Source organism: Taudactylus pleione, unplaced genomic scaffold (genome assembly GCF_031769625.1).
Source record: "Taudactylus pleione unplaced genomic scaffold, aTauple2 ptg000154l, whole genome shotgun sequence".
In the NCBI taxonomy this organism is placed as follows: Eukaryota; Metazoa; Chordata; class Amphibia; order Anura; family Myobatrachidae; genus Taudactylus; species Taudactylus pleione.
In genome coordinates, this window is record NW_028284556.1 from 14,432,950 (window position 1) to 14,451,247 (window position 18,298).

Consider the following 18,298-nt stretch of genomic DNA (forward strand, 5'->3'; position numbering starts at 1 on the left):
AACCTTAGCTATTATTTGAAACAAGGGGTTGTATTTTCAAACATGGGGTGTGGGCATTCTGTTGTAGGTATTAATGTCTGATAAGTGTGTTTGAATATCTCTGTCATAAGCCCCAAAGTCTAAACAACTTCCACCCCACCCTTATCAGCGGGTCTAGTTACAATTTATTTTTTTTCTTTAATTGATTTAATCTCTGCCCTTGGCTCCCTAGTCAGGTTGTCAAATTTGTACAAAAACTAGAGATAAGGGAAAAACAGTGGTGCTTCACAAAAAATTGACAAAGCTGCCTCTTGGCCAGCACCTAAGGATCTATCCCAAAAAAGATCCAAGAGTGACTATGTTGACATTTTAAAGCCTACAATGTACCATACCATCAAAGGAACCCTAGTTATCACAATTCTAGAACCTATAACAGGACCCCCTACAATGACAGGAGAGCAAAGCCTTGGACATCCAATTATAGCAGAAACATAAGATTGGAGACACCATGAAAGGAAAACCACAAAAGAAAACTATATAAGAAAAGAACTATTCGAGACACCACAAAAGTAAAGAAGAGGTGAATCCTCAACTTTCTATTTTGAGAAATCCACAAATAGGAGAATTTTGTATGAAGAACCTTGTTGGTATCTTAAAAGATGGACACCCTATAAAGAACAGAGAAATAGATACAAATATGCCAAAATCAATAAAAGAACCTCAGTACCTTCTGAAAGGACCACCCAAAACAGAACACTATTTCTGAGATCATCTTTTTTGGAGGAAAGGAAAAAAGGAGAAAATATCAATAGATTTCAACATGTTAAAACCAATAAAATAATACTAGGACCGTTTGAAATGTCCACATCTTTTGATGAAAGAAGAAAGACCCCTCAAAACAGAACACCATTGTGTAGGTCATCTTTTTTTGAAGAAAGGAGAGAGGAATAACCAAATCGATATATAAAAAGTCCAGGAAGAGACAGAGTTTAATCCATGTAAACAAAATACCAAAAAGATGAATTTCATTACCAAAAAAACATAGGCCCTCATTCAGAGCCGCACGTTAACAACAGTACGCTCGTTCCGAGCGATGTTTGCACATCTGCGCATGCGTACGCTTTTTAGTACGCATGCGCGAACCAGCCAGTGCGGCCGAAAATCCTTTGTACGCTATATAGCGAGTGCCGGCTATTTTGAGTGACAGAATGAGGCGTATGTGGGTGGTAACAGGGGAAGGTGCTTGAAAATGGGGAGTGGAGATCCGAACGCAGGCGTGCTTAAAGGTCAAAACGGGCGTTTTATGGGTGTGTATATTTAAAACAGCAGTGTCATTGACCACGTCACTGGGTTATTTTATAGCCCGAACTGCACGCAAAATTGTGGTAGCAAACACCAACCACAAGAATAGCGAGCAGTTCATACGCTGGTCGATGTACTCGATTAATCTAATAAATAGCGGACATGACGTAGGATGCGTGCGGCCAGGGGGCGTTTTTAACAAATAAACGAGCGTATGTTTTGCTCGCTCGTTCAGACTTAGAGGCGTGAACAGACTGCAATGTGCGTACGGATCATTTGAATAGCCACCCCTTGTTTTTAAACGAACGACCGCAAATAGCGTACGGCTCTGAATGAGGGCCATAGTCTACAAAAAGAGAGGTTGTAGAGTAGGTAAGACCAAAAGAAGCATAAAAAATCATAAAATTAAAAATAAAGAAATATCCAAAGAAAAACCAAAACCCAACACAGATAGGATCCAAATCTTCAATTTAAGTAGACAACTATTAACGGAAATGGAATTAAAGGTCCTCAAAAAATTATTCAACTAGGCTCCCACTTCTTACATGGACCATTTGGAAAAATTCATAGATATCCATAAATTCATCAGAAAGATAACTCTCGGAAATTTTTTTGCAATTAAAGAAAAAGACCAGACAACATCTATTCCAGTAGAAAACCTTGAAATTCTAACAGAAAACTATGTAAAGAAGAAGGGAAATCTACTTTGTATTCCACCTATATTAAGAGTAACTTCATTGATACCTTTTCAAAAGTAGTACTGGAAGAAATCAAACACCTTAAAAAACCTGCAATTTAATATGCCCTAAGTATTATCAGTAATCTAAACTAAACTCCAAAATCTATATAAGCCCTGAGAATTTAAACCTCTTTGCATTTTACAGCCTTTAGTTACCATGAAAAAGAAAAATGGTGACAATACAAATACATAAATACATATAATGATATTATGATAATTGTGAATAGTTGTGGTTCAACATAAATTAGAATCATTTGAAGGAATAATTGATTCTAAAATAATTACCTCTTAAAAATAAAAAATTACCCCATATTTTTACAAGAAAAGTTTATATTTATTAATTTACCTTAATTAATAAACAATGATTAAAGAATTGCAAGTACAAATTCTGAATGAACAAAGGAGAATACAGTAAACACAAAACAAATTTAAGACTGAGGTTGCATTTGAGTCTCTGAACCCCAACACCTGTGGGTGCATCTGACCCGTTTGAGACCCTGATGCTGAAAGTGCATCTGAATCCCGACACTCGAGCATCTGCACTCCATAATTGTATGGGTGTGTCATTGCAGGGTGCAGGGGAGTTGAGGAGCAATGTAGTGCATTCAATGCACTACTGCAACATTATTGAAAAGGAATTAATTTGGTCTTATTTAAAACTGAGGTTATGTTTGAGTCCCTGAACCACAACACCTGTGGGTGCATCTAAAACTTGATTAGTGTGGATGGATCCACCACTGTACTTAATAAAAAAATATATATATATATAGATTAATGAATCTAAAGTGATAATGATTAAGAAATAATGTTAGGCTGTGGTGAGATTTGAATCCGGGACCCGCTCTACCACTGTGACAAGAAGGCTTTCACTTCTACTTTCTGAATCCTTGTGTTCTCCACCCGCCCGATGCTATTAGAGAGGGTGCAGTGAGGGAAGCATAATAATAATGATACTAATAATAAAAATGTGTCTTTATTTCAAAATATTATACTAGTACATGTAAACACATTACCCCACCATTAGTGAATAATAATTCATCCCGTATCATTGATAGCTGTGCATGCATCTCGTTAATGAATCGGTTATACCATCATAACAACATGGCAATTACACTGTACCATACAGTACTGTATGTGTACTTATTGCGTCCCCTTCAATGAGCTTCTGTGATATTATTAAAAAGATTGGTTGTGCGAACATGAAACATGCAAATACTGTACAATGCATGAATGTGATTGGCCTGCTTGTCTGGGATATCCATCCACTTCTACAGTATGGTATTCAGTAGTATAAATTTAATTAGTAGAGCACTCGTCACTCAGCGGTTAAATGGTGTATTACATGACATGGATTCTCTTATGTTGTAGAACGCCACGGTGTGCCACAATACAGACATCATGCAATGTTCCAAAGTGCGACTCAGAAGCCTGAAGGTCATGCTATGAGCAAAAAACTAGCTTGGCCCATCAGTATGCATGCAGTTCTCAAGGATGGCAAATATGTCTGGTCTACTCCTAGAGCTATTAAAAGTGATAATATTATCTGGTAAAAATACAATATACAAATTGAAAACAATATAAATTAGTGTATTGCTGGACCGTGTTCTAAGGGGTCTATTCATTATTCCGTAATATCTACTGTACAAAAGTTGGAGAAAAAAAAAATGTTCCTACTTTTGTAGAAATTAAGTACCAGGGCTACTCATTATAAAGGTAATGCGGGAGATATCACAGATGTCTCATGCTTAAATTTTAGTCCCTTTCTGGCCCACTGTCCACATACAATAATAATGCAACCTAAATTTATTAATCTAAAATACAAAACTTTCAGATCTTGACAGTGGGAACCTTCACCATCTTTAGATGACATTTATTCCTGGACCCTTAAAGGAGTCATTTGTTGCAAACAGGGACACTTTTGGATCACTCCACCCATTTCTCCTTCCACTGGGTTCTTTATGTTCATGTGTTCACGCATTTGCACGAGTACTGCCGAGTCAGACTTGGCAGTGTTAAGTTTCACCGCTACTAATGGAGCAATGGTAAGGATCACAGGGACAGCTGATTTTTGTGACCAGCTGTCTCCACACCACAGCAATGCTGAATTGCTCCTGTGATTTATCCATGGCTATTACTCACAGCAGCAAGTTGGATACTTAATTATTGAGGCCACCGGTTCATGATAAGAACAGGCCCCTAAATAACTAAAAAATTGCATTTATCATGTAAAAAGAGAGACAAGATTAAAGAAATTATTCATATTCAAAACAATACACATATCTATTGCCTTCTCATTTAAAATGCAGACCGATTGCAAATATCAATGTATTATTGCTAATAGGTTGCAGCAGCCACATTATAATATTATTAGCATAAAAGGGAGGTATTCAGACACAGTCAAAAACGGCAACACTGATCATCATCATCATTTCACATTTTGCACCAAGAGTCGAGCACCCACAAGTGATCTGTCCAGACAGGCACATATCTAGTAGTCAGCATGGGGTGCATTTTGAGCAGACATGCCCTTACTGTACTTTGGCCATGAAATGGCCCCCTCTTACCTGAGGTCAGCTAATCTTATTCAAAGTGTCCCAAGCATAAAATGTATCTACCTTAGCATGAAAATGTTATAATTTTTCTTTCTTTTTTTTATATGATATAATTTTATTTTAGTATGCACCACTCTTAATTTAGATATACAATATAAGGGAAATAGGGCCTGATTCAGACCCACTCGCAAGCGGCTGTCCGCTCGCAAGTGGGTCGATGTTGTGCACTGCGCATGCGCACGACGGCGGGAGCTCCGTCGTGCGCATGCGCCAGACGTGACGAGCGAAGGACTTTCCTTCGCTCGTTGTGTCTGATCAAAGGGGGCGTGCTGTCGATGTTGATTGACAGCACGCCCCCTTTGGTGGGCATGCCGGGGGTGTGCCTCCCTGATGGGGGCGTTCCCAAGGGAACGCCTACCGTCAGAAGCCGGCCCACTGACATCACTAGTGATGTCAGTGGGAGTGATTTTGGCTCTGATAGAGCCAAAATCACTCCGGGCCTTGCGGTTGAAAACCTCAACCGCAGGCTCCGGCTCGCAGTGGCGATGGTCGCGATTGTCAAGACCATCGCAGCCATCAAACTGCACGCTCGTATAGGCTGTGGGTGGTGACCCACAGCTATACGAGCATCCAGGAGGATGCTCCATAATTATGGAGGGCGGCCCTCATTCAGAGCGTGCACTCTGCTCAGAGTGTACGGCTCTGAATGAGGGCCATAGTTCATAGTTTATAAATTTTTGAATGTGGATACCAAATTGTATTATACTGTTCTCAATTGTCTAATGTTTACAGATATGATGAGTCTTATGTACCTTATAAACTTTCTGAACATTTGGGTTACTTTTCGTAGCCCTTAAATGTTAAAGAACTAACCAAAACTTAGATAATTCAATAATACTGTACATTAATAAAATATTTGAAAATAACTTGACATAGAGAAAACCTATAAAATACAAGTAAATGGATTGCATAAAGATTAGTTTACTTTCAATTGCACTTTGCTTACTTTTGGTAGAAAAGATGCATTGTGTGCTGCTATTTCTGAAAAACTCAATAAAAAGATGGATTTAAGATATTGACTTTCATTGAACAAATAATTCAAGGTCATTTTTGAAAGCGATAGGTATGTATCTTATCTATTTAAGTTCATTTCCAGAAATACAATTTGAGAAAGGTATGACAATATATTTACCTAACAGAAAAATAAGCTAAAATTACAACTCTTTGAAATAACTTTATTCTTTATTATTTACAAATAGGTTTTAGATTGACAGTTGAAAAACATGCAATACTTCCAATGATGCAAAAAAAATCACTCTAACTTCAGTTGCTGTAAATTACTTGCAGTTTTTAAGGATTGTTGTGCTCTTTACACCATATTTTTTATTATTAAATTGATGTTTGTTTTTTATATACTGTCTAAACAACAATATAAGTACAAAGTGCATACTAAAATACAAAAAAAATTGTTTCAAATTCAGTTTGTTTGCCTGTAGGAAACAAGTGACAGTAAAGAATGAAGTACTGTAGAAACCAATAGTATAAAAACTGACTTAAAATACTTTACTTTGCATAAGCCATACACAAATGTGTGGCCTTTGCTGTCAAACTATACTGTAAATCCCAGCACATTGTGGGATACATCCCACCCCTTATCGCATGCATAGCAGCATTTATTAATGCCATATTCATGAATACTTATAAATAAATGTGCAAGCAGCAGAGGGGATGGAGAAGGAACTTTCATATCCCTCTCCATAGATTTCTGCAAAAGAAGCCCATAGGCTGTCAGGCAAAAACTTTGGAAATCTTTACTTTCCAAAGCTTGATACATATAGTGATTGTGGCAAAACTCTGAAAACATCAATTTAGTGCTTAGTGCATCCAGGGGCATTTCTAGTGAGGAGGGGGCCTGTGTGCGGTCTCCATCACGGGCCCTCTCCTCTCTGTTCAGCAGCCGGCAGCACTCTGAGATGGCCATGCCGGAGTTATAGACTCTGGGCACTAAAGTGTGCACTGAGTCTATAGTGCATGCACAGGTCACCAGGAAAATGGCTGCGGCAGCCATTTTCCCTGTACTGTGCATTGTTCAAATGATGGGAAAATGGCTGTTGCAGCCAATTTCCAGATGTTTTTACAGCACCGGACCCCTGCACCAATGTGGAGAGGTAAGTATATTATGGGTGCAGGGTGTGCGGTACAGGGCCCCCCTGGACCCAGGAGCCCATGTGCCTTGCACACACCCTGCACCCATTATAGATACGCCCCTGAGTGCATCCTATCCTTTGTATGCTAAAACAGCTGAATAGAAACAGGTTGCCATAGCAGTATTAATTGAGAATTGTATCCATCTGAAGTAGGTAACTTTAAACTGAATAGTGATCTCCAGATGTTGTGGTACTAAAAGTGCATCAAACATGAAATCAGTGGACAGTAGCAGAGGCACAGGCAGCATTTGTTCTTTAAATAGTCTTGTTTATTGGGGGGGAGATTCATAAAACCATGAAGAGCGATAAAGTGGAAATAGATAAAGTACTAACCAATCAGCTTCTGTCATTTTACAAGCTGTGTATGGAAAATGACAGTTACAAACTGATTGGTTGGCACTCTCTCCAAGATTTATATATCTCCCCCCAATGTTATTTTGTTCCTCTGGAGGAGACAGGTGCAGATTGGCCATTGGGCTCACCAGGACATTTCCCAGTGGGCCGTTAGTCTAATGGGGGCTATCTGGAGGCCATATGTCTTTTTATGTGTTTGTCCTTTTTTGTTCTCTCCTGCCTGTGGTTAGAGTGGGAGAAGCAGGGCTGGCAGTGCAAGCTCATCAGGGTTTGGCCCTGGCCCAAAGAATGTGATTGGATGGTATATTAGGCAGGCAGGCTGGCTGCCTGTCATTAGAGAGTGGTTGGTCCAGGGGTGATCAAGTCTGGGACTGCATCTACAGTCTGAAGTTGGACTCATTCGAGTCCAGCCCCAGCATTGAGGGATGTGTGTGACAGGCATCACGAGATGAGAATAATGACTTCCCACACAGGTCACCTCTGCACCTCCTGCTCAGGACCTGGATCCACACTGTTCTCACCTAACCTGTGTGTCCTCATCAGCTCACCTGTATGTCTCCATCACTCCCACCAGCTCCCCATTACGGAAGTAACAGTATCCCACCTTCATAGTTGTTATATTCCTTACTTATTGGGGCAATAACTCTGTGTTAGTGAGTGTGATGCAGACAACAGTACCACAGCAAAGACAATTGTGTAACTTCACATTTTTGTGTGAAAGCACCTGGTAAAAACTGGTACTGTTAAGTGTGACTGTGTTAGACTGATCAAATCTTCTAATGTAGTGTATAGCTTAAATCTATATTTTCTTTAAAACAGAATAAAATCTATACCCAGTTTTTTTAGCAAATTATCTATTAAGTAGTTGATACTAATAATCATGGCATCAGGTACCCTTATAAGACTGAGATGTGTACTGCATAAGACTTTTTGCATTAATCTCTTATAATGATACATTTTATATGTATGTTTTGGTGAACCTACACTCACATGTTTATATTTTTAGGGCGCACATCCAGTTACCGATTTCTATGTGCGATTGAACAATATACAGTAGTTATTGTTCAATTGCACATGAATCGGGCACATTAATGTTGTAAATGACCAGCGATGTGCTCTCCCGCTGGTCGTTTCAGACAGCAATCATCACCCGATAACGTCAGGTTGAGCATGTTAGAGGATGATTGATGTGCCTACACTGAATGACTGAACATTCAGTGTAGGCACAGCACAGACTGTGAAAAGACTGCACAATTACAGTGTTGTAGTCGTGCAGTTGTTTTTTGGTCTGCTATTGGATGTGCCCCTTTAGACTCTGCAACACAATGTAACAGTCTGTCGTTTGCAGGCACAGGCACAATTTTGTCAATATACTGTATCTGCTAGTTGTAAATCAGCAATTCAGTTTAAGGCAAAATCAGGTAGGTTTTAAGTTAATACTAACTGCTGCTTTGCACGCCACTTTTTGTGGGTTTTTTAACTGTTTTATTTTTCCCTTTGTCATTACAGGTCCAACAGGCTCTGGATGTTAAAGCATGCAGGCACTTACATACTCTATAGGAAACAGCATTCTTAAGCAGCCATGGGCATAATGGGTGCAGCCTGTGCAGTGCAAATGGGCCCAGACCGCACACACTCCACCCATAAAGTATGTTTATCACAGTCTGGTGCTGGCACTAAAGAAATCACTGGGAAAATGATGCATATATAGGACGGAAGTCATGAAGTGTTCACCATGTTTCTGGAGACCTGCACATGCACAGTAGACTCTGCATATGAGAGAAAAGGGTCAACACAGAGACTACATATGAGCCCCCTCTGCTCTCAAAACCCCCCTGTTAACAGCTATGGTATACTTGCACCTGTAGTTCAACAAGAATCTGTATTCCATAGCAATTTATTCCTGTCAGAACCTTCTGGTATCAATAGCAAAACATGATGTTCATACTCTTATAGTGGAAACCAGCCCAGGCTATGAACACTGGTGCTTCTGTCACTTTTGGTCCACCAGACCCTGCAACAGAAATACTGTATTAGAGTGATGGTGGTACTTACCACCTTTGTGTCTCTGTAGCTCATGCCCCCTTTGTCTCTGTAGCTTATGCCCCCTGTGTCTCTTCAGTTCATGCTGCTGGTGTCTCTGCAGCCCATTCCTCCTCTATCTCTGCAGTTTATGACCCCTGTGCCTCTACAGCTCATGTCAGTTGTGTCTCTGCAGTTAATGCCTCCTGTGTATCTGCAGCTCATGCCTCATGTTCCTCCGTAACATATGCCTCCTGTGTCTCTGTAGCTCATGCCCCCTGTGTCTCCCCAACTTCATCTGCACTAGTAAGCTCATGCTACATCTTTCCTTCCATGTTTTTCAGGCGCTGGCACGTGCTCTTCTTCACAGCTTTTCTTTCCTTCAGTGGGGTGCATTCATGACATCCCGCATGCTGTACCACCAAACAAGAAGTCCAGGAAGCTTGAAGCTGGTTGTACATTAGTGTGCCACAGGGTGCCTTATTAAAGCATACTCCCTTCATACCTGTTTCCAGCTGAATAGTGTGCCAGTACACAGGCAGAGGTCTGAGCCTGAACTCTGAATCTTTGGCCCAGTGCAATTGTCCCTTTGTACCTTCCTGTCACCAAGCCTGGGAGGCCAACCCTTCCTGAAGTGAACCTTTGCCTATGTTAAGTCACCTCTGGTATGACTCTCTAATACCCCTTTCACATTGCAACTGCTGGTTTCACCCAAAATTTGTACACACTTCAATCCCGGTGCTACCTGGCCAAGACCCCTTGTAGACTGGTGGCCCAACCTGGCAATAATGCCGCATCCATGACATCACCACCATCACTGCTGAGCTGGCACTTGGAGATGAGATCATCTCCAAGCGCCGGCACTCCATATGCAGTGAACGGAACCCGGGTCGCCTCGACGTGGTTACCCATTCACACTGCACTGCGAGCCGGGTTGAACTCATGTTCAATCCTGCTCATTACCCAGGTTGAAATGCCGGGTTGCTTGACCGAGGTTATTTTAACTGTGCCCTTTCACACTGCACAGCAACCCGGGTTGCTGCGCGTTCATGTGCAATAACCCAGGTTATTTGCTGGCAGTGTGAAATGGGTGTCAGAATAAGGACTAAGGGCCTGAGCGGGTTGATGTGCAATAAATCACTCGCTCCGGGGCTTGCTACAAGATGGGATGGCTGTTGATGTTGATCAACAGCTCGCCCCATTTTGTAGGCTGGTCGGGGGGGGGGGGGGTGGCTACACAAACGGAGGCATTTGTGGGCAGCCCTACTGACATCACACGTGATGTCAGTAGTGAACTTCCTACTCTATTAGAACAGGCAGTTCACTAGGGCTTGTGATGGATGAGACCCTTGCACAAGGGTCTCGTCGCAAGCCCAATGGTCACGATAATCGTGACCATTGCCTGGCCGCCCGCTTAAGCTGTGGATGGTCACCCACAGCTTAGCAAGTGGCCTGGAGGCCGAGTTAAAAAAAATGGCCCACCCTGATTCAGAGCGAGTGCTCGTAAATAGCGAGCGGCTATGAATCAGGGCCTAAGTAAGTGTTCACACCACCATATATGCATATGAACTTTTGTATATGATGTTTTTGCCCCCTTGTACAATACAAAAAAGTATATTCCACTTTAAAGCATAATTATTAAACATACAAAAAACATCCTGTTTGTGAAAATGATCCTTACTGTTACCACAGCTATTTATTTTGCCAGACATGGGGGAGTTTGTGAAGATATGAACAAAAAATAGAAAATGAAAGTACTATGCCAATTGCTAAAATTAGTTTGTGACTTCAAACAAGGAAAAATCGTCTCTGTTTAGGTTGGAAGCGATGTTAATGCCAAACAGCAGAAAGGAAAACATGTTGTATGAATGGGATATTGTCAGCCTGGAAGGGCTACTGGTGGAGTTGGTTATCTGTATGTAGAGTTTAAGATATATTTTGAATGTCAACAAGATCACTGACAGATTGTGCTACTTTGTTTCAACTTCCTCACTGATATACGTATACAACAATAATACATTCATGGCAGTAACAATTGAAACAACAAGAATATTTAAAAGTGCAGTTTGCATATTTCATGCATGTGTCATAGGCAAACTGCATAGCAGGGGCTGATTCAGAGGTGGAGGCTAAAGGCACAGCCGCCGCATCAAATTATGCAAAAGCTGCAGGAGGTGTCTTAAGCAGAAAGACACCAACTGCCGGCTTCCATGATCTGCTGCTGCACCCAGACGTAGCATCGGATCAACTGCATGAACAATAGACATATGAGAAACCTTCAGGTTACCGAGGATGTCCAGTGAAATCACGCTCCTGGAGCCAGTAAAGCTGCATCCAAGGACACAGCCACTGGATTCTGCACACCCAGAAAATAGGTCCGACATGCACCCGTTTTCTGGAATGCTGCCCATCACCAACCCCAATCATACTGTGTCGTTTGGGGCACTGCAAGAGACATTGCAGGACCAGATCTGCAAACTGGCAGATTGCATGAAAATCAATTTAGCATTCACCTTTGAATCAGCTCCTCACATGAATATACAGTGTAAACCATATATGGTAAATTATGGTATTGAGATGATGGACAAATACAAACCAGTAAATGCATCAAGTGGTGGTTTGCAAAACTACACGAATAAAAAAGTAAATATCAGATGATTCTACCCAAACAGCTTCTCCTGGAGACTTATTGACAGAATTGCTATAGAAGTTTAACAATAAGAAAATAAAACAAGGCAAGACATCCGCTTGTCTCTAGATTTTATTTTTCCCATTTCCCCTTCCAAATCTTTTTACATTCACTCTCTTTTCTGTTCTTTCTTTTTCCTCTTTTTTCTTCTTTTAGTAATATCTGAGAAATGGTTTTTCAACCATTTGCTCTATTTGATACTAAATAGTTTTTTATAATGTTTCTACACTAAATAGTGTTTTCTAGATAAGTGCTGTTTTTACAAGTGTTGACCAGTATTATTTAAACTACTTATTTCTCTCTGTTTTCTATATGTGTTTTCTGCAAACTTTTTCTCATAAATGCTTTTGAAAATAATGAATTATAAAAAAAAAACAGGGCAGCATGATATTTCTTAAGTTTTTAACTAGCATCCATGCTAGATAGCCTGGTGCTGTTTAGTCTAAAACTGGTTAACATAACAAAGAGTGTAGGTTAATCCTGCTACAAAACAAACCAACTACAGGATTGTCAATCTGGGCTGGTTCCCAGTGAAGATGGGGAACAATAGCATAGGATGCCACTGACATAATGTGAACAGAACAATTTAGACTGTTTATCATGGGACTATAGACTCTAGGGAGTATATTTACTAAAGTGAGAGTTTTTAGAAGTGAAGATGTTGAACCACAACAGCCAATAAGATTCTACTTAACATTTTACTTGCACCTGCTAGAAGATAATAGCTAAAATCTGGTTGCTATGGGCAACATCTCCACTTCTAAAAACTCTCACTTTAGTAAATGTACACCTAGGAGTGCATACCCATCCGCCACCCTGTCAGACACACAAGAATTAGATACTGGTAATAAATATTTGGACCATAGAGCAGAAACTTTGCCACCTCAGTAGCAGTATTATAATGGGATTGGAGTATTTAGTCTAATCTAACAATATACTAATATATAATAAATGAGTAAAACACACATATTAAAAATGTTAAAACACATAGTCCACTAAACTCCAACTCTATCATCTTATGAATAACATTCTTCCACAATGTAGCAATTAAATCTTCTTCAATTACATAACCCATAGGAAAATACACAATAAAAAAGCAACCCTAATATATGTAATAATAACTGATCCTTGATCTTATTAATTAAGAAGTCATTTGTACACTTGTCACATTTCACTGGTTGAGTTGCTGCTGAACAACCATTACAAGCACAGGGTGAGTAGGGAGGGGAAGCACTTATTTTTATTGTGGGCAAACATTCCTTAAACTCAATAGCCATACAATGGACATGCTCATTCTGGTACACATTATGATAGGGAGCACAATGCTGCAGCTTTCCCTGTTATAGCATAACCACTCCAATCTGATGCTCAATAACACTTTTAGTGGAGGATCTTACACTTGTTGTTTCATTTGCTGTGTTGCACTGGCTGATTATGGATTTTAGGCTTATCTGTTTTGTCAAATATAATTTTTTCCAAATTGTTTGCCCAATAAGATGACATCCACTCAGGCATTTTGTACTGGGCAGGTGTCATATCACTAAACACCATACAGTGCATGCCTCCTTGATATAGTCATCACTTTGGGTCTAATTTAGAGTTGCACATACAGTATGTCCATTTTCTAGAAGATGACCTTTGATGGAATGCTTTATTAACATTAGCATGCATCTTAAGATCTAGACATGAAAACTCAAACTTGCAGACTTATATTTGTGCATATGCAAATTAACAACTGATATTGATTATAGAAACAGCTTTTGTGTCTTTTCAAACCACCACATGTTAGATTTAAATTTGCATATTATACCTAAAGCTGGGTACACATGTAAAGATTTTCTGTCCAACCATTGAAATAGTTGATTGGTTGGAATGAAAATCTGGTAACGTATGGGAGTAACTGATGATCAGCAATTTGCTCCTAAATCCCAGAAAACAGATTAAAATAGTCATCAGACAAGTTTGTTAAATGTTTGATCTAAACAATTTGTCCAAAAACAGTTTTGTCCATTTTCCGGCGTATGGGAGCAAATTGCTGATTGTCATTTGCTTTCATAACTTACCAGATTTTCATTCCAACCAATCAACTAGTTGGATGGTTGGACAGAAAATCTTTGTGTGTGTACCCAGCTTTAGTTTAGCAAAGATCAGCATTCCTTTTGAACCGCAGTATCCATAGTCACAATATATGTATCAAATTCATTACTTAACGAGAATTAAAAGAACAAATTCTTGCCATGTAAAATGCTGAATGAAAGTCGATTGAAATGAAATTTCTAGGTTATTGAGGCTGTATAGGACAGTGCTGCATATAAAAATTAATACGTAATGTTTTGAGATCTGGGTCTAAATACCCTTTATAAAGCTTACCAGTGTACTTTCCTTTTAACACTCATATAGAACTTTATATTACATCTCTATGTCAGTTTATTATATCAAACAGCCTACTTTAATTGGGATATTAAATCAAATACTGTATTTTATTAAAAATAAGTGATTTAGAGTTATGAATATAAATATTATTTGAATATAATAAGTGTACTGCATTGCAACATACCACTATTTTACCTCTTTACAACTGTTGCATATGTTGGTCATATATTTGACTTATGCTCTTCTACATTTGCTATTACTCTACACTCTGTGTAGCATAGGAGGTAGATTACATTCACTATACTGTAGGTCACTGTTTTCTGTTACCAAACATGATCATTGTTGTAAATCTCATTGTATTGTACTTGGGCTTAGATACAGAAATGTTTGCGCTATAAGTAATGATTTTCAGAATAGTACAGTATTAGTAGTATATATTAACAGATAAATATAAACAGATATACTTCTTTATTAGTTAAGAAAATACCTGTTTATTTCTTCAATTCCTGTGTAATTCCTCTAATATTTAAAAAGATGCCTGTCTGACTGATTACTTTTCATAGCACACTAGCAATTGTATTGATGTCCCTGAGGACTGTATTTCCTATCACCTTTATTTAAAAAATGACACAACTCAAACATGTTACAGCAACCTTGGCAGTTTAAAAAGAGCAGCAAATATCAGACACTCACATTATCAGCTGTCCTGCACAGACACAATTCATCAGCAGTTCAGTACTGACATGTCATAACCTGTATATTTCAAAATGAAATGTAATAAATCAATGATTTCCTATTATTACCATCATTGTCTATTGAAAGTTAATTCTCAGCAGATTTAAAACAATATATCACTATGCTTTTCAAATTCTTTTTGTAAGGTTTTTAATCACTTAGAAAATTAAATCTTAAATTAATTCCAATGGCAATGTGCAATATGTTTTTTGGGATATTTTAGTATACAATTTTCCTTTTTTCCCCAAAGAATCAATTCCTTATAAACGCATTATATTTTGTTTGTGACATTGGCTCTCCATCCACTTGCATCACTGCTGAAAGCATAAAACAATCTATTACATGTGTCACAGAATTAATAGAAATTCTCAGAGTATGATGCTCACTACATTTAAATAACTTTATTTTTTATATGGCCTTCTTATGGGATGCCTTTTTTGCAACAAGAAACTGAATGTATTGAAATTTTTTTATAATAGAGCAAAAAAAGACATAAACAAACGTAAATAGGATTGAACAGGAACATAAGTGAAAAAACGGGAGGCCATAGTAGTCAACAATAGTCAAAAAGGTAGAATACGGATGGTGTAATATCTACCACATTGTAAACAATGGACATATAAAATCATCAACATAAGAATTACTAAAAAAAAAAACTAATGTGGTATCTGTAGTGACAACATTTGATAGATTGAGAGGAACGGGAGTTAATTCAGTCTGGAAGACAACATAAAAATTTTAAGTAAAACCATCAGGACTTGGGGGCATATGTATCAAAGCTTGATGTGAGATAAAATTGTGAAATATATATCACCAACCAATCAGCTCCAAACTATCATTTCTTAAGCACAGCCTGCAAAATGTAAGTTAGAATCTGATTGGTTGGTGATATATATCTCACAGTTTTATCTCACATCAAGCTTTGATACATATGCCCCTTGGTGCTTCAGTTGGTTTCAAAGATTTGTTTTTTTCCTCGGTCCTCATCTGTCTGAGGAAAACACAATTACCCAGCTTATCCAGAACAGTAATGGTCAATATTATAATCTCCCATGATAAATAATGCAACCATTATAACATTTTCAATGGTAGCATTAGCATATGTTTTCTGAACCAAGGAGAGTTGTTGAGAATTAGGGGCAGAGAACATTCTTATCAGATATCTTTTTTTCAATTTTAAAGTGTCAAGAAAATGGCAACCCCATTATGCTTCAAACGACCACTGGCAGTGTAACATGTATGGAAGCAGGGGCTTATCTATAATAGGTGCAGGGTGTGCAGTGCACATGGGACCCTGGGTCCAGGGGGGGCCCACACCACACACCCTGCACCCATATTATACTTACCACTCCGGAGTCCCACATCGAAGCTGGTGTCAGTACTGTAAAAAATGCTTGGAAAATGGTGACCTGCAATTGTGCTGTAGACTCTGGGCACACTCTAGTGCCCAGATTCTATCAGTGCTCAGTGCATTGCCGGCTGCTGGGCTGAGAGGAGGGGGCCCAGGACAGAGACTGCACACAGACCCCCTCCTCTTTTGAAATGCCCCTGTGTGGAAGTTATGGTTACCAAATTGGGGGGCAGAATGTATAGAAAAAATGAATTTCTTGACTATATGATACATAGAATTGAAGTTGCTCAAATCAATTTATAAGCCCATCACATTGCATTTAAGGGAGGGGATAATCTATACTAGAAAAACACAGCCAAGCAAATCCCACAGTACACTGCAAATAAGACAGCATAAAGGGAAATAAATTATTCCTTACAATAGGAATGCTGAGATCTCAGTTGCATACATTTGTAAATATATGGTAAGCCACCATGCCACAGAAAGGTATGCAGTTCTGGTGGTCCTAACGCTACATGATAATAGCATCATTATTTGGTCATATATTTATGTATTTCTAAATTGAGAGCTAACTTACCGGAAGGTGCCCCAAGATCCTCCAATATGGCTCTACAAGGATCAGCATACCTTCCAACTACTAATCCAATCCATGCCCACAGGACAATGATACACATAATGGCAGTTGCTCAAATCAATTTATATTCCCATCACAGGTGCATGTAAGGAAGGGTTAATCTAGATTAGGGGTTGCCATTAAGTGGCTTCCCAGATGTTGTAGAACTGCACATCCCAGGTTGCTCTGCCACAGTTTTGCTATTTGGCCATGCTAAAACTGTTGCAAGGCATGCTGGGATGTGTAGTTCAACAACAGCTGGAGTGCTGCTTATTGCCAACCCCTGATCTAGACTAAGAAAAAACAGCAAAAAAATTCCCTAAGCAGACTGCAAATAGGCCAGCAAAAAGAGATTTACATTCTGCCTAATAATAGCAATGCAGAGATCCCAGTTGCATACTGGGTATAAATTGGAACTGTAGTTGGAAGTATGCTGATCTTTGTAGTGCTCTATTGGTGGACCTTGAGGTGCTTCCAGGATAGTTAACTCTCGATTTAGAAATATGTAAATTATGACCCAAAGTATGTGCTATAATCATGTAGTGTTAGGAGGACCAAGAGAACAGAGACACCTTGCCATGGCCTGATGGCTTAACGTATATTTGCAAATGTTTGCTTATATGTCTGCATTACTATTATCAGATAGAATGTAAAGCTCTTATGCTGGCATACTTGCAGTGTGCTAGTGGAAATTGTGTGCTGTTTTTGCCTTTCTGGAATATATATCAGCCTACTGAGATGAAAAAGACAAGAGGGCTAAGCAACACCTTTGTGTTTATTGATAAATAGTTAACCATAGTGGGAGAGGGTAAAAGAAGTATATTAATTCCATGCATGTTGACATCTGGACTAGAGAGACTGCATGGCCCAAATGGAGGAGAGGGCAGAAGAGAGGGCAGAAAGACAGCCAGGGGAAAAGCATAACTAGATCCCCAAAGTGCAACTAGCAGTTTTGTCACATGTAAAGAGCATCAGAAGTTAAGTTAATGGAAGGGGTTAGCTTGCTAAAAGGCCAACACTGAAAACTTGAATAAATCCAATTTAAAAATAGCAAGCAATGCACAGTGACTTCCTACAGTATATCATATATTAAATAGAGAACAATGTAGATATTGCCATACTAACAAAAGGAGCATCAGAAAGAATCAAAACAATGAAACTAGTTAAATAAAGTAGCTACTGCAGGAAATAAATGCATCACTTATATGCATATAATAAACAAAGTGCTAGTAAATGTATAGCTGTGAAGCAAAACTGGAACACAATCTGGGTAAATATAGAGAAAAAAGACCAAAAGACAAATGTGCACAAAAATAAAGCCCATTCAAAGGTCTCCATCAATTTACACCATGTATTGTACATGCAACATAATAAGCATGAAA

At 39.0% G+C, this 18,298-nt stretch overlaps 1 long non-coding RNA gene across 1 annotated transcript in view; it reads left to right on the top strand.

Moving 5' to 3' along the window:
• Positions 1 to 10,811, top strand: part of LOC148521908 (uncharacterized) — a 34,314-nt gene extending 23,503 nt beyond the window's left edge. Inside the window, exon 2 of the long non-coding RNA XR_015878786.1 lies at positions 8,643 to 10,811. This is a non-coding gene — a long non-coding RNA (uncharacterized LOC148521908). The remainder of the gene's footprint in view (positions 1 to 8,642) is intronic.
• The last annotated feature ends 7,487 nt before the right edge of the window (positions 10,812 to 18,298 follow it).